The sequence below is a fragment of the Felis catus genome, chromosome E1 (genome assembly GCF_018350175.1).
Source record: "Felis catus isolate Fca126 chromosome E1, F.catus_Fca126_mat1.0, whole genome shotgun sequence".
Taxonomy (NCBI): Eukaryota; Metazoa; Chordata; class Mammalia; order Carnivora; family Felidae; genus Felis; species Felis catus.
The window spans coordinates 54511285-54528872 of NC_058381.1; the positions used below are offsets into that span (position 1 = coordinate 54511285).

The following is a 17588-nucleotide window of genomic DNA, read 5'->3' on the forward strand; positions in this document are numbered from 1 at the left end:
AGAGAAAGAGAGAATGTGCACTAACAGGGGAGGGGCAGAGAGAGAGGGAGAGAAAGAATCCCAAGCAGGTTCTGTGCTGTCAGCATGGAGCCCCATGCGGGGCTCAAACTCACAAACCGTAAGATCACGACCTGAGCCGAAATCAAGATTGGTTCCCTTAACCGACTGAGCCACCCAGGCGCCCCTCCTACCATAATATTTTAATAGAGACCAAATACCTGGAGAATGAACTAAGACCCACAGTACAGGGATTGTTTAATGGGGTTGTCTAAGAGGCAGCAACATGATGAATTTAGAAAAATTGGGGATGTATACAATAAAAAGTTCATAGCCATAATATATAAAGACCTGCCATATCCAATAAGAAAACAACCATGAGGTGACAGAGAAAGTAGTCAAATCACAGAAACAGTTCACCAAAACTGGCATGCAAAGTGCTAATACATATTTAAAACTATTTCAATCTCACCCCTAGTAAAAATAATTTAAAACTAGGTGTTGGTTTTTTTCCCCCATCAGACTAGCAAAAAGCTTATGAGATTGATATTAGCCAAAGTCAGTGAGGGTGTGGAAAGACAGACATTCTTATACCATCCACTCTTTTTGAAAGGCAGTTGACATATGTATTAAAACTTGGCCAAGCAGCCTGGGTGGCTCAGTTGGTTAAGTGTCCGACTTCGGCTCAGGCCATGATCTCACGGTTCATGAGTCTGAGCCCCGCATCGGGCTCCTGTGCTCATAGTTCAGAGCCTGGAGCCTGCGTCTCCTTCTCTCTCTGCCCCTCCTCCACTCACGCTCTGTCTCACTCTGTCTCTCAAAAATAAATAGATGTAAAAAAAAATATTTGACCGAGCAGCTCCACTTTTAGGTATATATCCCATAGAAGTAGCACCATATAGGCATGAGGATATTATATATATGTTTCAGTTACAGTAAGAAGATTTGAACCCATCTAGATGTCTACAGGGATGTGGCAAATTACAGAATGTCCGTGCCGTGAAATACTATACATCTTTTAAAAACAATGAGCTAGACTTGTTGGTGGTCCGTTAAGTAAAGTAAGGGGGTCACAGAACAATATTTTACTGTTACTCCCTTTTTGTCAAGGAACTCTGTCTATATTTGTGTGTGTGTGTGTGTGTGTGCATCGAAAACTATCTGGAAGGATACACATCAAATTGTTAGCAATGGTTCCCTTCAGGGGATGAAATCAGGGTGAGGACAGACAGGGGAGAGAAGAGAGCAGGTGGTACTGTAGAGTGGGACATTTAACTTCATATACTTTTGTTTGTTACCTTTCTAATGCGCATGTGTTATTTCTGAGATTTGATGAAAGCCAACCGAAATGGAGTCTAAGAGGATCCTAGTGACTCTCAGCGTCCAAGTTTGATTTCTTGGCTCATCGTTAAGCAACTCCAGTGCCCCCCTCCCTGTGAACTTGGGCATTGGAGATACAGCATGAGCCTCCCAAGGTTTTCCATCTTCTAGAGCCCAGCCTGACTTCCTTCAGGCTGATCTCTGGAATGGCTTTGATGTGCGGGTAAAGGAGCTTTATCAGTCAGCTACTGCGGCGGACCAAGCATCCCAAATCTTAGTGGCTCACATGATGACCATTTGTTATTTCTTAAGAGTCTGCAAGGGCAACTGGGCTGGTTTCGGCTGATCTTGGATAAGCTTGTTCATGCAGCTGTGATCTGGGTTGACCGGTGGCGGGCTGTTCCAGAATGACCTGGGCTATGAACAGCATGGCTCTCTTTCACGTAACTCTCACATCACTTCCGGAAAAACTAGGCCGAGGGTGTGTTCTCATTATGGAAATGCAGGTGCCTGGTGGCAACGCGCACGCACTTCTCCAAGCTCGGCTTGAGTCAAGGTTGCTTCTGTCTTATTGGCCAAGCAAGCCACCTGTCTGAATTGAGATTCTTGGGGAGTGTGGAAGGTCACTACCAAAGGGTCTGGATACACGCCTCTCGGAGAGCCATTAACACAATCGATCTTCCACAGAGACCAGCTCAGGACCTTCAGCAGTCAGAGATGATTGGAGGCACCTGGTCCGAATGACCTTGGAACCTGGCTGCGGGAGTCCAAGGTCTGAGCAGGTCACTGGTGATTACAGGCTTGTCCGCAGCAGGCTCAGCCTGGGGATAAAGAAGTCCAGTCTTTCTGTTGCTGGAACAGTAACCACAAAATAAAGTGGGGGGGGGGGGGTGTGAAGGAGGGGGCATCTCCAGCTGTGATTAGTTGGAGATTAGCCGTTGGTCATTAGCCAGGCTTCCTACCTCATCTGGGGCCCCAGGGCGAGCCTGAGGGTGGAAAGGTTTGGGGAGAAGGTAGAGAGGAGGGAGGTATTAACATACCTGTGAGAACCCCCAAAAGGTTTGAGTGTCCAGCAGTGAATTTGGAGTGTCCTAGGCATTTATCAGACAACCTCTGTCTGCCCCCCCACTTCCTCTCTCCTTTGTCTCCCGCATCCCCCCACCCCTGTCTAGTGAGGGTGTTGAGCCACCAGGAACCGACTGTGCAGAAACTTCTATTTTTTATTTCACTCCAGGGGCCTGCAAGGCTACTTCCTGCTCAGAGAGAGGGACCCACCGGAGTTTGCCCCCCACGCCCGGGTGCCCCGCCCCCGGCTCCTGGCCCTGACCCCTGGTCCCACCCCACGCGCTCTCCCACAGACACGCCTCCCCTGGTCTGCGGGGACTCCGGTGCCCAGTGATAGATTCCGCCGCACCTGCTCTCAGGAAATATTGCCACTCACTTCGCATTTGTCCTGCCCCTCATCACCCTCCGGAGAGGGAGGCTGGGGCGGGCTCGTGGCCATCTATTACCTGCCTGTGCCGGAGGGGGAGGACAGGCTCGCACCGGCAATGCCAGGGGGTGGCCCGGGGCTGGGGAGACGGAGCTCTCATTCAATAAGCCGCAAGTATTTATTGGGAGTCGGTTGCGTGTGCACAACCGAGCCCACGGGAAGGGGAGCGAGAAACAGAGCCGCAGCGGCTGGGGGGGCAGCGCCTCTCCCACCAGCCTGGGAGCCCGGAGCTCGGGGCCAGACACCTGCCAGCTTAGTTTACAGAAGCTGGAGCCTGGGGGAGGGGAAGTCCGGGCAGTAGTGCTGGAGGGCAACCGGAAACCAGGTATAAACAACTTACAGGAGCGTGCCCTCCCAGCCAGCCGTTCTACTTCCGGAAATTTCCCTGAGTAAGTGTGCACAGGGATGTGTGTGCAAGGAGGTTTATCGGAGCGTTATTTATAGCAGAGAAATAACTGGAAAGCAGCTAATAGAGTAGTAGTTCAGCCCTTTGGAACATCCACATGAGGAAATACTATGCAAACATTAAAATGCATGTGGGAGGGGCGCCTGGGCCCTCGACTTGGGCTCAGGTCGTGATCTCACGTTTTGTGGGTTCATGCCCCTCGTGGGGCTCTGCACTGACAGATCTGAGCCTGGAACCTGCTTTGGATTCTGTGTCTCCCTCTCTCTCTCTGCCCCTACCCTACTCAAACGCTCTCTCTCTTTCTCTCTCTCTCAAACACAAATCAACGTTTTTTTAAGTGCACGTGGTAGAACAATATTTATTGATATACCCAGAGGTCCATGAATTATCATCAAGAGATAATTTCCAAGATGTTGGTGTATGTAGTCCTGGCCATTTTTATACACACACTCTTTTCCCTCCAAATGAAATGATAATGTGTGATTTGGGTGCCTTGCTTCCTCCCCAGTCCCCAAAAGCTCCAGGGAAGCTTGGGTCACAAAAGCATTGAGAGTCAGGGGCGAGGGAGCTGTGAGCTCCCGTGGGCCCCACAAGGATCTATCTACATTGTCACACAGACCTCTAATAAGTGATGTTTGTCATGAAGACCCCTAGAGCCCAGCATCATTTAGGAAGGCAGCCGAATATGTAAAATAATTCAGAAAGAAATTATTTTCCACTCCACGTGCCCAAAAAGTGTTTCGATGGAGAATGGGGACATCGCTATTGAAAATTTAAGTATGTGGAAAAGCTCATCTCTTGTTGCTGCTGGCTGAAAACCTGTCGCACCTGAGTGTCATCAGGGTCCCTCACCTTTTATGGGAGGCTATTTTTTTTTAACCTCCAAGCCTGGCTGAAGGCACCACGGGGAAAACCCCCAAGTACCACCTGCCTCCTGGGAACCCCAACACTTTTTAAAATAATTTTTTAAGTTTCTTTCCTTATTTTAAGAGAGACTGAGTGGTCGTAAGCAGCGGGGGGGGGGGGGGGAGAGAGAGAGAGAGAGAGGGGGAGAGAGAGAGAGAGAGAGAGAGAGAGAGAGAGTTCCAAGCAGGGTCAGTGCAGAGCCCGACATGGGGCTCAAACCCTGAAACTGTGAGATCATGACCTGGGCTGAAACCAAGAGTCGATGTTTAATGGACTGAGCCACCCAGGCACCCCGGGAACCCCAACACTTTGAAGGTAAGGCATAAAGCAAAGGGAACATAGAGATCTTTTGGGGAGGGTCCAGTTTGGCAAGTGTGGGTTCAGTGTTAGACACGAGTCTAGATGACTGAACGCTTGCATGGGCTCTGAGTTCAGGTGAGGGTGAGGTCGGCATGGGCTGCAGTGATGCCCAAGGGAGATCCCCCGGACCTGAAGGTTGAGGGAGATCGAACCTTCAGCAGGACAGCAACGGAGGCTCGGAGAGGCATTGTGACTTCACCCACCTCACACAGCTTAATAGAGCCTTGAACTTGGATAACGCTCTGGCTTCCGAAGGACCATGTGTGCCACCCGCAGCCCCTGAGCATCTCGGAAGGCTCGAGCCTAGGGAGGACGTGGGGGACATGGCCTCCCAGCTTCACTTTGATGGGGTGTCTTGAACATAATCATGTGCCGCTGCCGTGGAGGAAAGTCTTGCCCCCCCCATTCTGCTCATTTGCATGTGTAAATGCATGTGTATATATATTGCTTATTAGTGTCAGTGGAATTTGCATTTTAAGTGGATTGGTTTGTTGGACATGTTTTTTAGAGCCCTGGACTCGAAAGGAATTTTCCAACTTTGATGTTGCCGTTCCTTGTGCAATTAAACAATGGGCTCTTTCAGAGGGGCTAATGAAAGGTGGATAGATGTGATGTAGAGACAGGAAAGGGACACTGAGTGGAGGGAGGAGGTGGTCAGCATGTCAAGCTCTCCCTACAGTGCAGCCAACAGTGACCTTGGGCAGTCAGCAGCTTCCCTGTGCCTCAGTCTCCCTATGTGTATCACCTTTCTGCTTTCCCCAAAGGATTGACTTAGAATCACAGGAGGGTAATTGTCACAGTGAATAGGACTGTGTAAGACTCTGCAGCTTAGGCATTGTTACCGTTCCTACAACCCAAATAGCAGCTGATTGCCCATTCTCTGAGACCGCCAGGTCCGCATGTGCTGTTTGTTTCCGCATCTTCACTGAACACAGAACGTGGCATGTCTTCAAGTCCCCCCTACACCCCACCCAACTTCAGTGAGCAATCCAGACTTCCCTGGGGAGCGGACATGAAGGGTTACACTGACGACCCTACCACCACTAAAGCATCCACGTTACACAATTCTCCAAATCCCATCTCTCAGCCCCTTCTCCCCGTTCAGCACCCGGCCCCACTGTCGCTGCTCTCCAGGTATCCCAGATATTCACCCCCCTGGGAATTTCCATTTTCTCACTTCCTACAGAATGAGGGATTCATCCCCGCTCCAGCCTCTGCTCTCGCATTTGCTTACCTCAACCCATTCTGTTTGGTGCTCAGCTGAACAAAAGGTCCTCCAGTTAATCAGACTCCCCATCCTGGGAAGGTAGCTGACACCGCACATCACGACTTGCCCACCCTTTCAAGTCTGTTTTGTCACTTCAACATTGAGGTGTTGGCTTGTTCCCCAGCCCACCTACTCTGCTCATCAGCACCCTACCTGTCCACCATTGATCTGATGATCAGAAATATGACTCCCCAAACTCAGTGAAGGTATCACAGGGGACCCCTGCGGGAATGACAGCAACAGGGAGACTTCATCAGTCTGTGCTTTTCTGGGTCCAGCTGAATCCTCAAGAAACACGGACTGTCAGAACTAAGAGTCACCAGGAGATGGGAGAGGGCGAGGAGAGATAGGGGACAGTTTTTGCTTTGCTGCTGGTCTGCCTGCAGAGTGTAACTAAGTAGAGAGAAAGGACAAACCTCCCATAGTATAGAATTCTAAGCAATCTATATAGCTACGCCACCCCAAAGGAGAAGAGAATAACTCCCCATGCCTGAAATGACCTGCACGTAGTGAATTTCTCCCAAAGAGGACAGGACAGAATGGGAAGGGAGAAAGAAAAGAGTGACTTTACAGTAGAGAAACTCAACACTACCTGTAGATACCCTTGATATGATATGATGAGAAAGGTACTTTACCTCTGTGGTCTTCCTGCCCAAAACATCTTACTCCAGTCGAATCATGAGAAAAACATCAAATTCCAGTGAGGAACATTCTACAGAATAACTGACCAGCACCCCTCAAAACTATCAAGGGCACCAAAAACAAGTCCGAGTTACAAAAGGAGCCCAAGGAGACAAGACTACCAAGTGTCACATGGTATCCTGGAACAGGGCAAAAAAAAAAAAAAAAAGACATTAAGGAAACAGTCAGAAATCTGAGTCACATATGGACTTTAGTTAGGAATAATGTATTAAAATTAACTTATTAATTATGAGAAACATACCATAGTCATGTTAGTCATGGAGAAATTGAGCATGGGGTATACGGCAACTCTGTTGTATTACTGCAATAATTCTGTTTTATTTAAAATTTTTTTTAACATTTATTTATTTTTGAGAGACAGAGAGAGAGCACGAGCAGGGGAGGGGCAGAGAGAGAGAGGGAGACACAGAATCTGAAACAGGCTTCAGGCCTCGAGCTGTCAGCACAGAGCCTGACGCGGGGCTTGAACTCATGAACCGTGAGATCATGACCTGAGCCGAAGTCAGACTCTTAACCGACTGAGTCACCCAGGTGCCCCTATTATTGCAATGATTCTGTAAAATTAAAGCTGTTCTAAAATAAGAGGTTTATGGGAGGGGGCGGATTTTTAGGTCTTGGCAAATGATCAGAATTTGCTACTATAGTCACACGTCTCTGAAGCCAAACCTAGTGGCTGTTTATTCTAGGTTCCTCACACCATTGTTACGCATCAATGTTGGTGTCCCCAGATTGTCAAATGCTAATGAGCACCTCTGAGAAGCATGGCAGCAAATCCAGCTGCCCCATAAGACACTAGTCTAGGCCAATGAAATACTGTTTGTAAGACAAAATGAGTTAGATCGCTCCACAAAATGTTTCCCACCAACAAATACCTGATAAGGACTAAAAACATACTTCCTGGCATTTTGGCTCCTCCAATTATTGTGTGACCCTAGACAATTTTCTAACCTTCTTACACTTCAGTGCCCCTCATTTATCAAGCAAGCATAAGACAGTACAGTCCCCATAGGGTAACACAGAACATATTAAGCATAGGGAAATTTTTAGTATATTTACAAAGGTGATTACCTAAGTCAGAGGTCACAGGAAGGTAAGTCCCATTAGCTCCAGTGTGGATCTTGTTTGTGTAGAATCTCCACCGTATCCCCAAAGCCCGGGCAAGCATCCGGTACATAGTAGATACTCCTTAAATTAACCTATTTATGTCTTTCTATTAAAAGTGCATTCCTTATGGATGACATATAATTGAGTCTAGCTCTTTTAAAATTCAATTTATCTCTTTCTTTAAAATACATTTTAATTCTTTTCATTTTAATTATTTACATTTAATGATTGCTATGATTTGATTTAAAGTAAAATGATGGAAAAAATATACTCACGGAAACCATGCAAACATTAATCAAAGGAAATTGGAGTGGCTCTATTAAAAGTAGCAAAAGTGAGTTCAGAGCAGGAAATATTACCAAAGACAAAGAGGTGTTACATTAAAATAAAAATTTAGGGGTGCCTGGGTAGCTCAGTTTGTTGGACATCCAACTCTTGATTTCGGCTCAGGTCATGATCTCATGTTCATGGGATTGAGTTCCATGTCAGGTTCTGCACTGACAGCACAGAGCCTCCTTGGGATTCTTTCTGTCTCTCTCTCTCTCTCTCTCTCTCTGCCCTTCCCCTGCTCATGGTATCTGTCTCTCTCTCTCAAAAATACATACATACATACACACATACATAAACATTTTTAATTAAATAAAATAAAAACTTAAAAAACCAAAACATAAAATAAAATAAAATATCACCTATACCCTTAAAAAGAGAGAGAGAGAGAGATGTTGCATAATGGTTAAGGATCAATTCATCAAGAAGACTTATGTCTTAAAGGGTAAACACCTAACAACTGAGCTTCAAAATGCAATACATACAGTAACTGTTATAGCTGAAAAGAAATTAATACATCCACAAATGTAATTGGAACTTTAACACTCTTCTCTCCATAATTGATAGAATTAGTAAACAAAAAGTTAGTAAGGTTATAGAAAACACGAACAATATTATCAACCAACATGCTGTAAATGATATCTAGAGCAACAAGTCCAACCAACAACAACCCATGACATGTTCTTTTCAAGCACATGTCGAACATTCCATGGGATAAATTACACTCTGGGAAACAAAACACATTAGAAAGAATTGAAAGTATACAAAGTATATTCTCTACAACTGATTAAAAGTAGAAATTAGTAATAAAGATATTTGGATGATCAACAAATAATTGAAATTAAACAACACACTTCTAATGGGTCAAAGAAAATTTGCAAAAGAAGTTAGAAAATATTTTTTAACTACATAAAAATAAAAACACAACATATTAAAATTTGTAGAATGCAGCTAAAACAGTGCCTTATGGGAAATTAATAGCACTATATGCGTGTATGAGAAAAGAAGAAAGTCTCAAATCAATTATCTAAATTTTGACTTTAAAAAGCTACAAAAAAATATAAACCCAAAGAAATCAGAAGGGAAGAAACAATAAAAAGCAGAAATCAATAAAATGGAAAAAGAAAAACAAGAGATAAAAATTAGTGAAATAAAAAGTTGGTTCTCAGTAAAGATCAATAAATTGAGAAACCTCTAGTCAGACTGATAAAGAAAAAAAGAAGGGACAAATTACCAACGGTGGGAAATAAATAAGAGACATCACTACAGAGCTTACAGCTACTAAAAAGATAATAAGGAAATATTACAACTTTATGACAATACATTCAGTAACTTAGATTAAATGGACACATTTCTTGAAAGATACTAAGATCAAAGGTCACTCAAAAGGCAATAGATAACCTCAATAGTCCTATATCTATTAATGAAATTAAATTCATAGTTAAAATTGCAGAGTTAAAAACACTCCCACAAGGAAAATTCCATGTTCAGATGACTACATGCACCCCGTCACAAGTCCTTCAAATATTTAATGAAGGAATAATGCTAGTTCTACATAAACATTTCCAGAAAAGAGAATAGAAGTGGACATTCTCAACTCATTAGATGAGACCAATATTAGGCTACACTAAAACCAAACACATTACAAGGGGAAAAAAAGTAAAATAAAATAAAGATTATAGGCCAATATCCCTCATAAACAAAGATGAAAAAAAATCCTTAACAAAATATTAGCAAAATAAATATAGAAATATATAAAAATGATAATATCATAACCAAGTTGGGATTTATCACAGGAATTCTAGCTTAGTTCAACATTAACGAATCAGTGTAATTCACTGTATCAGCAGATTAAAGGAGAAAAATCATATGATCATCCCAAAAGATGTAGAAAAATAATTTGGCTAAATGTAACATAGGGTCCTAATATGTTAAAAACCAAGCTCTTAACAAGTGAGGGAAAAAAGAAACTTCTTCAACATGATAAGATTTATTTGTGAAAAACCTACAGCTAATATCATACCTAATTTTAAAAGGCTGAATGATTTCCACTTAACATCAGGTGGCATCCACTTTCACTGCTCATCTGTCAGAAGTCCTTATGGGTAAAATAAGCAAGAAATGAAACAAAAGGCATACTAATTGGAAAATAAATAAATCTGTCTGTATTCACAGATGACATAGTTGACTACATATATACACCCCAGGAATCTATAAAAGCTACAACAAATTCTAATTCTAATTAGAATTCTAATTCCAATTCTATTCTATTCTAAATAATTCTAATTCTAATTCTAATTCAACAAATTCTAATAAGTTAGTTCAGAAAGGACACAGGATATAAGCCGTTCGATCAAAATCAATCCTATTTTTAGGTACTAGTAATGAACAAATGGGAATGGAATTTTCTTTTAAGTTTTAAGGTGTCATTTATAATATTGATGGAAACAATAAAATACAGGTGCAAGAGATTTATATGCTGAATACTACAAAGCACAGATGAGAGAAATCAAAGAAGACTTACACAAATGGAGAGTATCTTGTGGTCATATCATCAAGATGTCAACAGTTCCCCAAATTGATCTATAGATTTGCCACAACCATAATCAAATTCCCAGCAGACTTCTTTATAGAAGCTGACAAGGTTATTTTCAAGTTTATATGAAAAAGCAAAGGAGTTAGTATAGCCAAGAGGTATGGAAATGTATCAATTAATTCTAAACTTTATTAAGCCAAGTATGCATGTAAAATAGCTACAGCAATCAGTAAATAAGATAGGCATAGAGCATATGATTCCCAGGCAAGTAGATGGGAAAATGGAATAATTAATAATAATAATAATAATAATAATAATATAATATAATAATAATAATTAGTATTATAAATAATTATTAATAATAAATAAATTATAATTATAAATAAAATAAAAATAATAATAATAGATGATGATGATGATGATTATTAAATATAAATTTTAAAAGTCATCCTAAAGAAAGGGGGTGGAGGAGAGAAACAAATAGAAATCCAGATAAATAAAAAGCATGCAAGAAAAGGTAGAAATCAATCCAAGTATGTCAATCATAATAAATGAGAATGAATTAGATTTTCCAGTTAAAAGATCGAGATTATCAAACTAAATTTTAAAAATCTATGCGGTGACTGGGTGGCCCAGTTGGCTGAGTGTCCCAATCTCAGTTTAAGCTCAGGTTATGATCCCAGGGTCATGGAATCAAGCCCCAAGTCAGGCTCCATGCTGAGCATGGAACTTATTCGGGATTCTCTCTTCTCTCTCTCTCTCTCTCTCTCTCTGTCCCGCCCCTGTCTGCCTGTCCACTGCTCCCATTCTCTCTCTCTCTCAATTGAAAATAGATATAGATAGATAGATGATAGATAAAATAAAAATCTAAGTGTGATTTAGAGGAGATGGAGAAAAAATATGAAAATAGAAAGTCAACATAAAAGTTAAAGTAAAAAAAAAAAAAAAGGAAGATGATAGACCAAGAAAATACTAAACAAAAGAATGCCAGTGAAGCTATCTCCATATTGGGTTAAAATAGACTTAGGGGCAAAAATATAGCTAAAAATAAAGAGACTTCGTACATAATGATAAAAGTTTCAACTCATCAAGAAGACACGATTCTAAACTGTTATGCATCAAAACAAAGTTCAAGATATATAAAGCAAAACATGACAAAAACCACAAGAGGAAGTTTAAAAATTCACATGGTAAGGGATTTTTCATACATCCATCCCAGTGACTGATCATGCTGACAAAAAATTACCAAGAATAATAGAAAATTTGAACAGTGCAAATAAGAAAGTTCTCCTGATGGTACATGGAATGATGCGCCCAACGTAGGAGGAAGCGCATTTATTTTAAAGCATTCATGGAATAAGTACAAAAATATGTTCTAGACCATAGAGCTGCCTCAACAAATCCTAAGAATCCTGTATTCCTTGACCCTAATGCATTCGTGTACGAAATTTGATAACAAAAACACATCCACTAAAAGTCCATAGACCTGGAGGTGTCTGGGTGGCTCAGACGGTTAAGTGTCCAGCTTCGGCTCAGGTCATGATCTCACAGTTTGTGGGTTTGAGCCCTGCATCGGGCTCTGTGCTGATGGCTCAGAGCCTGGAGCCTGCTTCAGATTCTGTGTCTCCCTCTTTCTCTGCTCCTCCCCTGCTCATGCTCTGTCTCTCTCTCTCTCTCTCCTTCAAAAATAAATAAAAACATTAAGAATTCAAAAGAATAACAGAAGAAAGCCAGTGAAAGCAGAAGAATAAAATATTAAAGTTACGAGCAAAGTAAAAGGCACACACCAAAGTGCAGCAGAAAGAATAATCAAAGCCAAAGGTTGGTTCTTTGGGGGGAAAAAAAAAAGCTTTCTAAAAAGCCAATTCCCTTGCATGCTGAATCAGAAGAAAATAAGAAGATAGTGGGGAGGGAGAATGAAAAAATAAACAATATTAAGAAACAGAAAGGGAATACCTGGGTGGTTCAGTGGCTTGAATGTCCAACTTCGGCTCAAGTTACGATCTCACAGCTCACGAGTTCAAGCCCCGCATTGGGCTCTCCACTGTCTGCACAGAGCCTGCTTCGAATCTTCTGTCTCCCCCTCTCTCTGACTCTCCCCTGCTTGCACTCTCTCTCTCAAATATAAATAAACATTAAAAAAAAAAAGAATTAGATAGAGGTCATAACTGCACAGGCTGTAATGATTGAACAAACGAAAAAAAGAGTTTATTATGGAAACTTTGTGATACATTTTAAAGTTTAGACAAAATGGATGCATTCTTTAAAAAGAAATACACCCCACCAAAGAAGCAGCAGAAAAACCGTGGAGAGTCTAATGACCTTTAGAGAAATTGAATCATTAGTTAAAAATCTTCCCAGAAAAGGAAAAACCAGGCCCAAATGATTTATCAGCAATTTCTACCAAATGTTTTAGGAACCACTCTTCCAGATAATAGAAAAAGAGGAAACATGCCCAGATTATTTTAAAAGGCTAGCGTCACCTCAATTCCAAGACTAGGCAAGGACAATATCTGCAAGAAAACTCAGTCTAGTCTCGCTCCAAACCTGCGTTCGTCAGGAGAGAGGATACGGGTTTGCAGTGACAGATCCCCTGATCTCAGTGGTCTTGCACAGGGAAGGTTTGGTTCACTGCCGTGTCTTAGCCGAGGGACAGACAGCTCTATTCCAAGCAGCTACTCAGGGGGCTGGGCTGCTTCTTCCCTCTTGGGGCAACACCCACCCAGAACAAGTGGTTTCCCAAGTTGCCACAATAGGGGAAGAAAGGGCTAGAAAACCATGTAGGGTGATTCTAAGACTTAGACCACTGTCACATGCTGAGTAGTGTCTCCGCCCAGAATTCACACGGTGAACTCCTAACCCCAGTCCCTCATATTGTGACCGTATTTGGAGACAGAGCCTTTATTTTTTTTTAATGTTTTATTTATTATTTTTGAGAGAGAGACAGAGCATGAGCAGGGGAGGAGCAGAGAGAGAGGGAGACACAGAATCAGAAGCAGGCTCCAGGCTCTGAGTTGTTAGCACAGAGCCCGACGTGAGGCTCAAACTCACGAGCTGTGAGATCATGACCTGAGCCGAAGTCGGATGCTCAACCGACTGAGCCACCCAAGTGCCCCTGAGACAGAGCCTTTTAAGAGGTAATTAAGGTGAAATGAAGTCACAGGGTGGGTCTTTATCCAATATCTTTGTCCTTATAAGAAGAAGAGTTTAGGACACAGACTCACACAGACCAGGAAGGACCCCGCGAAGACACAACTAAAGAGAAGCCATGTGCAAACCAAAGCGAGAGGCCTCAGAAGAAATTAAACCTGCCATCATCATGATTTTGGACTTCAAGCCAACAGAACAGTGAGAAAATTAATTTCTGTTGTTCAAGAGCCCCAGTGTGTGGTATTTTGTCGGGGCAGCCCTGGCAAACTAACAAGACTATCGTTCCTGTAATTGGAACTCAGTCCCACGGTCCCGATCTGACCCCAGAGGAGGCTGGGAAATCTGCCGGGAAGAGGAAACGGTGTGTGCAACCCTGGCATGGCTCTCACACCTGAACCACCCTGTGAAAGTCTTAAACAGAATGTCTCCTATGAATCGATTAGAAAGAGACAACCAACCCCACAGCATAAGGGACCAAAACATCGGGCATTGGCTACAAAAGAAAGCATGAGGGTCCATAAACACATGAAAAGGCGAGAATCTTGGTTGCTACTCTAAGCGCGGTCCTCGGAGCCAGAGCCATGGCATCATCTAGGATATGTTGGAAATCAGGAACAGGAAAAGGAAAAACACACCAAGACACCATCTGGCACCTACCAGATTGGCAAAGATTAAAAGTCAATACCAGGGACGCCGGGGTGGCTCAGTCAGTTTAGCGTCCGACTCTTGGTTTTGGCGCAGGTCATGATCTCACAACTCGCGAGTTCGAGCCCCACGTTGGGCTCCGCGTTGACATCGTGGAGCCTGCTTGGGATTCTCTGTCTCCTTCTCTCTCTGCCCCTCCCCTGCTCACATGCATGCACGCACTCTTGCGCTCTCTCTCTCTCTCAAAAATAAATAAACTTAAAAAAAAAAGTCAATACCAAAAGCAACGACGATGTGGAAAACAGAATGTTCACCATGCCCCACTGCAGGAGACAGGCACCGGCACGATCGTGTTGGAAAACAGCTTGCCAGGTCTTCATAAAGTGGAGTAGGTGCTTGCCCTGGCCCTCAACAACTCCTCTCCTAGCTGTAAACTACACATCTAGTGCAGTGCCTCCCAAACTTTAATGCGGATACGATTTTCTTACGATGCAGATGCTGATTCTGCAGGGCTTTGAAAGGTCCCTAGAAATGACATTCTGCATTTTTAACAAGTTCCCGGGAGATGTCAACCCTGTCGTGCTGAGAACCACCCTCAGAGTGGCAAACAGCATGAGTGGATATTCAGAGGGACTTTCCTGAAGCCCAAATCCCCAAATTCCAGCAACATTAGTTTGGGCAAATAAATTGCTGCGTATTAGAGTGTAGCCACACACCAGAACCCTACTTAGAAGTGAAAATAAATAGAGGCGCCTGGGTGGCTCAGTCGGTTAAGCGTCTGACTCTTGGTTTCAGCTCAGGTCATGATCTCACGGTTTGTGAGCTCGAGTCCCGAGCCGGACTCTGCTCTGCCGGTTCGGATCCTGCTTGGGACTCTCTTCCTCTCTCTCCCTCTCTGCCCTTCCCCCACTCTCTATCTCTCTCTAAAAATAAACTAAAAAAATTTTTTTTTTTAATTTAAACTTTTTTTTTTAAAGTGAAAATAAATAAATTACTGCTCACACACAACAGGAGAGAACACAACAATATTAAGCAGAAAAAGCCAGGCCCAGAAGAAAATATGCAGCATGATCCCATTATATGAGGTTCAAAATCACGCAGAGCTAAATAACATATTGTTTGGGAGTGCATACGTGCCGGGTAAAACTTTGGAGAAAAGAAAAAGAATGAGAAAAAAAAAAGGCCAGTAAGGAAATGATTAGCACGAAAGCGAGGGTAGGGCTGGCAGGGAGGGGGAGGCATGTGATGGGGGATAAATACTCAGGGGGTTTCTGGGGTCCTGGCAGCGCGCTATTTCTCCGGCTGAATGGTGAATATATGGGCGCTTTTATTTTATTATTATTCCTTAAACTGCATATATACATTTTATGTACTCTTTTGAATTAAAAAAAAAGTAGCAGGAAGCCTTTTTGTGTTAAAATCCCAAGTGGCTAGTAAAATAAACCCAGTGAATTATAAAAAGTCTAGATTTTGAGAGTCGAGGTTTACTTGTACCTCTGAAACAACACACACACACACACACACGCACACACACACACACCTTGATTTGCAAGTCATACAGTATTGGACACAAACAGGAGACCTCAGGCACGAGCTTCCTCTTTCCAGCTGAGATTCTCAGCTACGCACAAGTGGACGAGCGGACAGAACCCGCAGAATCAGTGCAGACAGGAAACCGCTCGGCACTGCAGCCCCATCGATGCGTTCACAAGGGTCAGAGTGGTTGGCTGTGGACGGTGGGGAAGCTCAGTTTCAGAAGAGCTCTGGGGACACCCACCTTTCTTCTCCAAAAATCATATCAAACTTTCCCTCTCCCACGTTCAAAGGAATGCCCCACCAGCCAGCTGTGGGAGCCAAAGCAGGGCAGTCTGGTTTTTTTCTAATGTGTATTTATTTTCAAGAGAGAGACAGGGTGCGAGCAGGGGAGGGGCAGAGAGAGGGGGAGACACAGATTCCAAAGCAGGTTCTAGGCTCCGAGCTGTCAGCACAGAGCCCGATGCAGGGCTTGAACTCACAAACTGTGAGATCACGACCTGAGCCAACGTCGGACTCTTAACCGACTGAGCCACCCAGGTGCCCCCAGAGCAGGATGGTTTTAAGTCGTGAGCCTCTGGGTGTCTGGCCTGGGGCCCTGAGCCTCTGGCTCCAAGCCGTCTGTCTCCTGGACAGGTGTGGTTCCTGCAGGTGTTTTCTCACCTCTACGCCACTGAGAACTCCCCCTCCACCTAGCACTCCCGCTTGCCTCTGACCACTCATGCAAGAGCGATGATGAATCGAATCTTGCTCGGGGAGAAGCAAGACATAAATACATCCGGGTGTACTATTAGTGTCAATAATATTAATGCAATTATTTCCAGACTAGTCAAGATTCAATAAACGCGACAGTAAACAAGCCTGGAGCAGCCACCAGGTGAGCGCCGTGGGGGCCCGCGCAGCTGGCTGGCTGGCTGCTGAGAACGCCTTGCCTTTGCTGCTGTCACTCAAGCAGGGGGCTGGGGGTGGGGGGGATTCTGCCTCATGCCTGCCCACCCAGGTCCCGATGCCTTCAAGTAACTGAGCTGAGCAACCATCTCCGATCCGAGCAACAATGTGTCGTGTCTGAAACAGATGGGCACCTGCTCCACGCTGTTTACAGGCGAGACACCAGAAAGCTCAGAGCTGAGAGACCCCATTTGTAGTTGTCCGTTTCCACATCTGTCATCCCACTGGACTCCGAATTCTCTGAGGACGGGGACCAGGATCCTGAGCACCCAAGACCGTGCTCAATGGAGAGCAGCAGTCAGTGAATTTGGGGCTGAGGAACCTGGAACCAAGCTGTCGAGGGGCTAAGAACGTGTAAGGGAGGAAAACTCTCCACTATCCCCTTCGGTTCTGCAGCTGGCCCACGAATTCCATCGACATAAGAGAGATCAGCAGGACACAAGCTTACAAAAGTATTTCATATCTTTGCGTCGACATGGAAGCTTCCAGAAGGAGAGTGAAGACCCGAAGAAGCCATTAGACCAAAAGCGTGTATCATTTTAAACAAAGGCAAAGGGGTCTGGGCTAGAGGCAGTAAACTGTGGGACGGTGACTAAGAGCTACAGAACGAATGGAAAATCCAGGCTATTTTGGCCCATAATCAGCACTGACCCTGGTTTCTGGTAATGAGAGTGTTCGCTTCCTGAGGCAGGGAGGGCTCCTTTCTCACGGGAAATGTTAGGACCTGCTTTTAGGTAGAAGGAGGAAGGTGAGAGAGCCCTTCCTGAATCTGCCACTTCTCAAGCGCCTTTGACTCAAGATAATCACTATGCCAAAGTGGCACATTTGGGGGAGGCGCGTCCTGAACCCCTTTGCAGACAAGTCTGGAGTTGGATGGGCATGAAGTTAATGGCCT

At 43.9% G+C, this 17588-nt stretch overlaps 1 long non-coding RNA gene across 1 annotated transcript; it reads right to left on the bottom strand.

Annotated features, from left to right (window-relative positions):
* Positions 1-795: 795 nt before the first annotated feature.
* LOC123382028 lies at positions 796-10661 on the bottom strand. Its single transcript, XR_006589784.1, has 3 exons — positions 9905-10661; positions 6384-6569; positions 796-2138 (listed from the first exon to the last, which is right to left on the bottom strand). It is a non-coding gene; the product is annotated as an uncharacterized LOC123382028 (long non-coding RNA).
* Positions 10662-17588: the final 6927 nt, after the last annotated feature.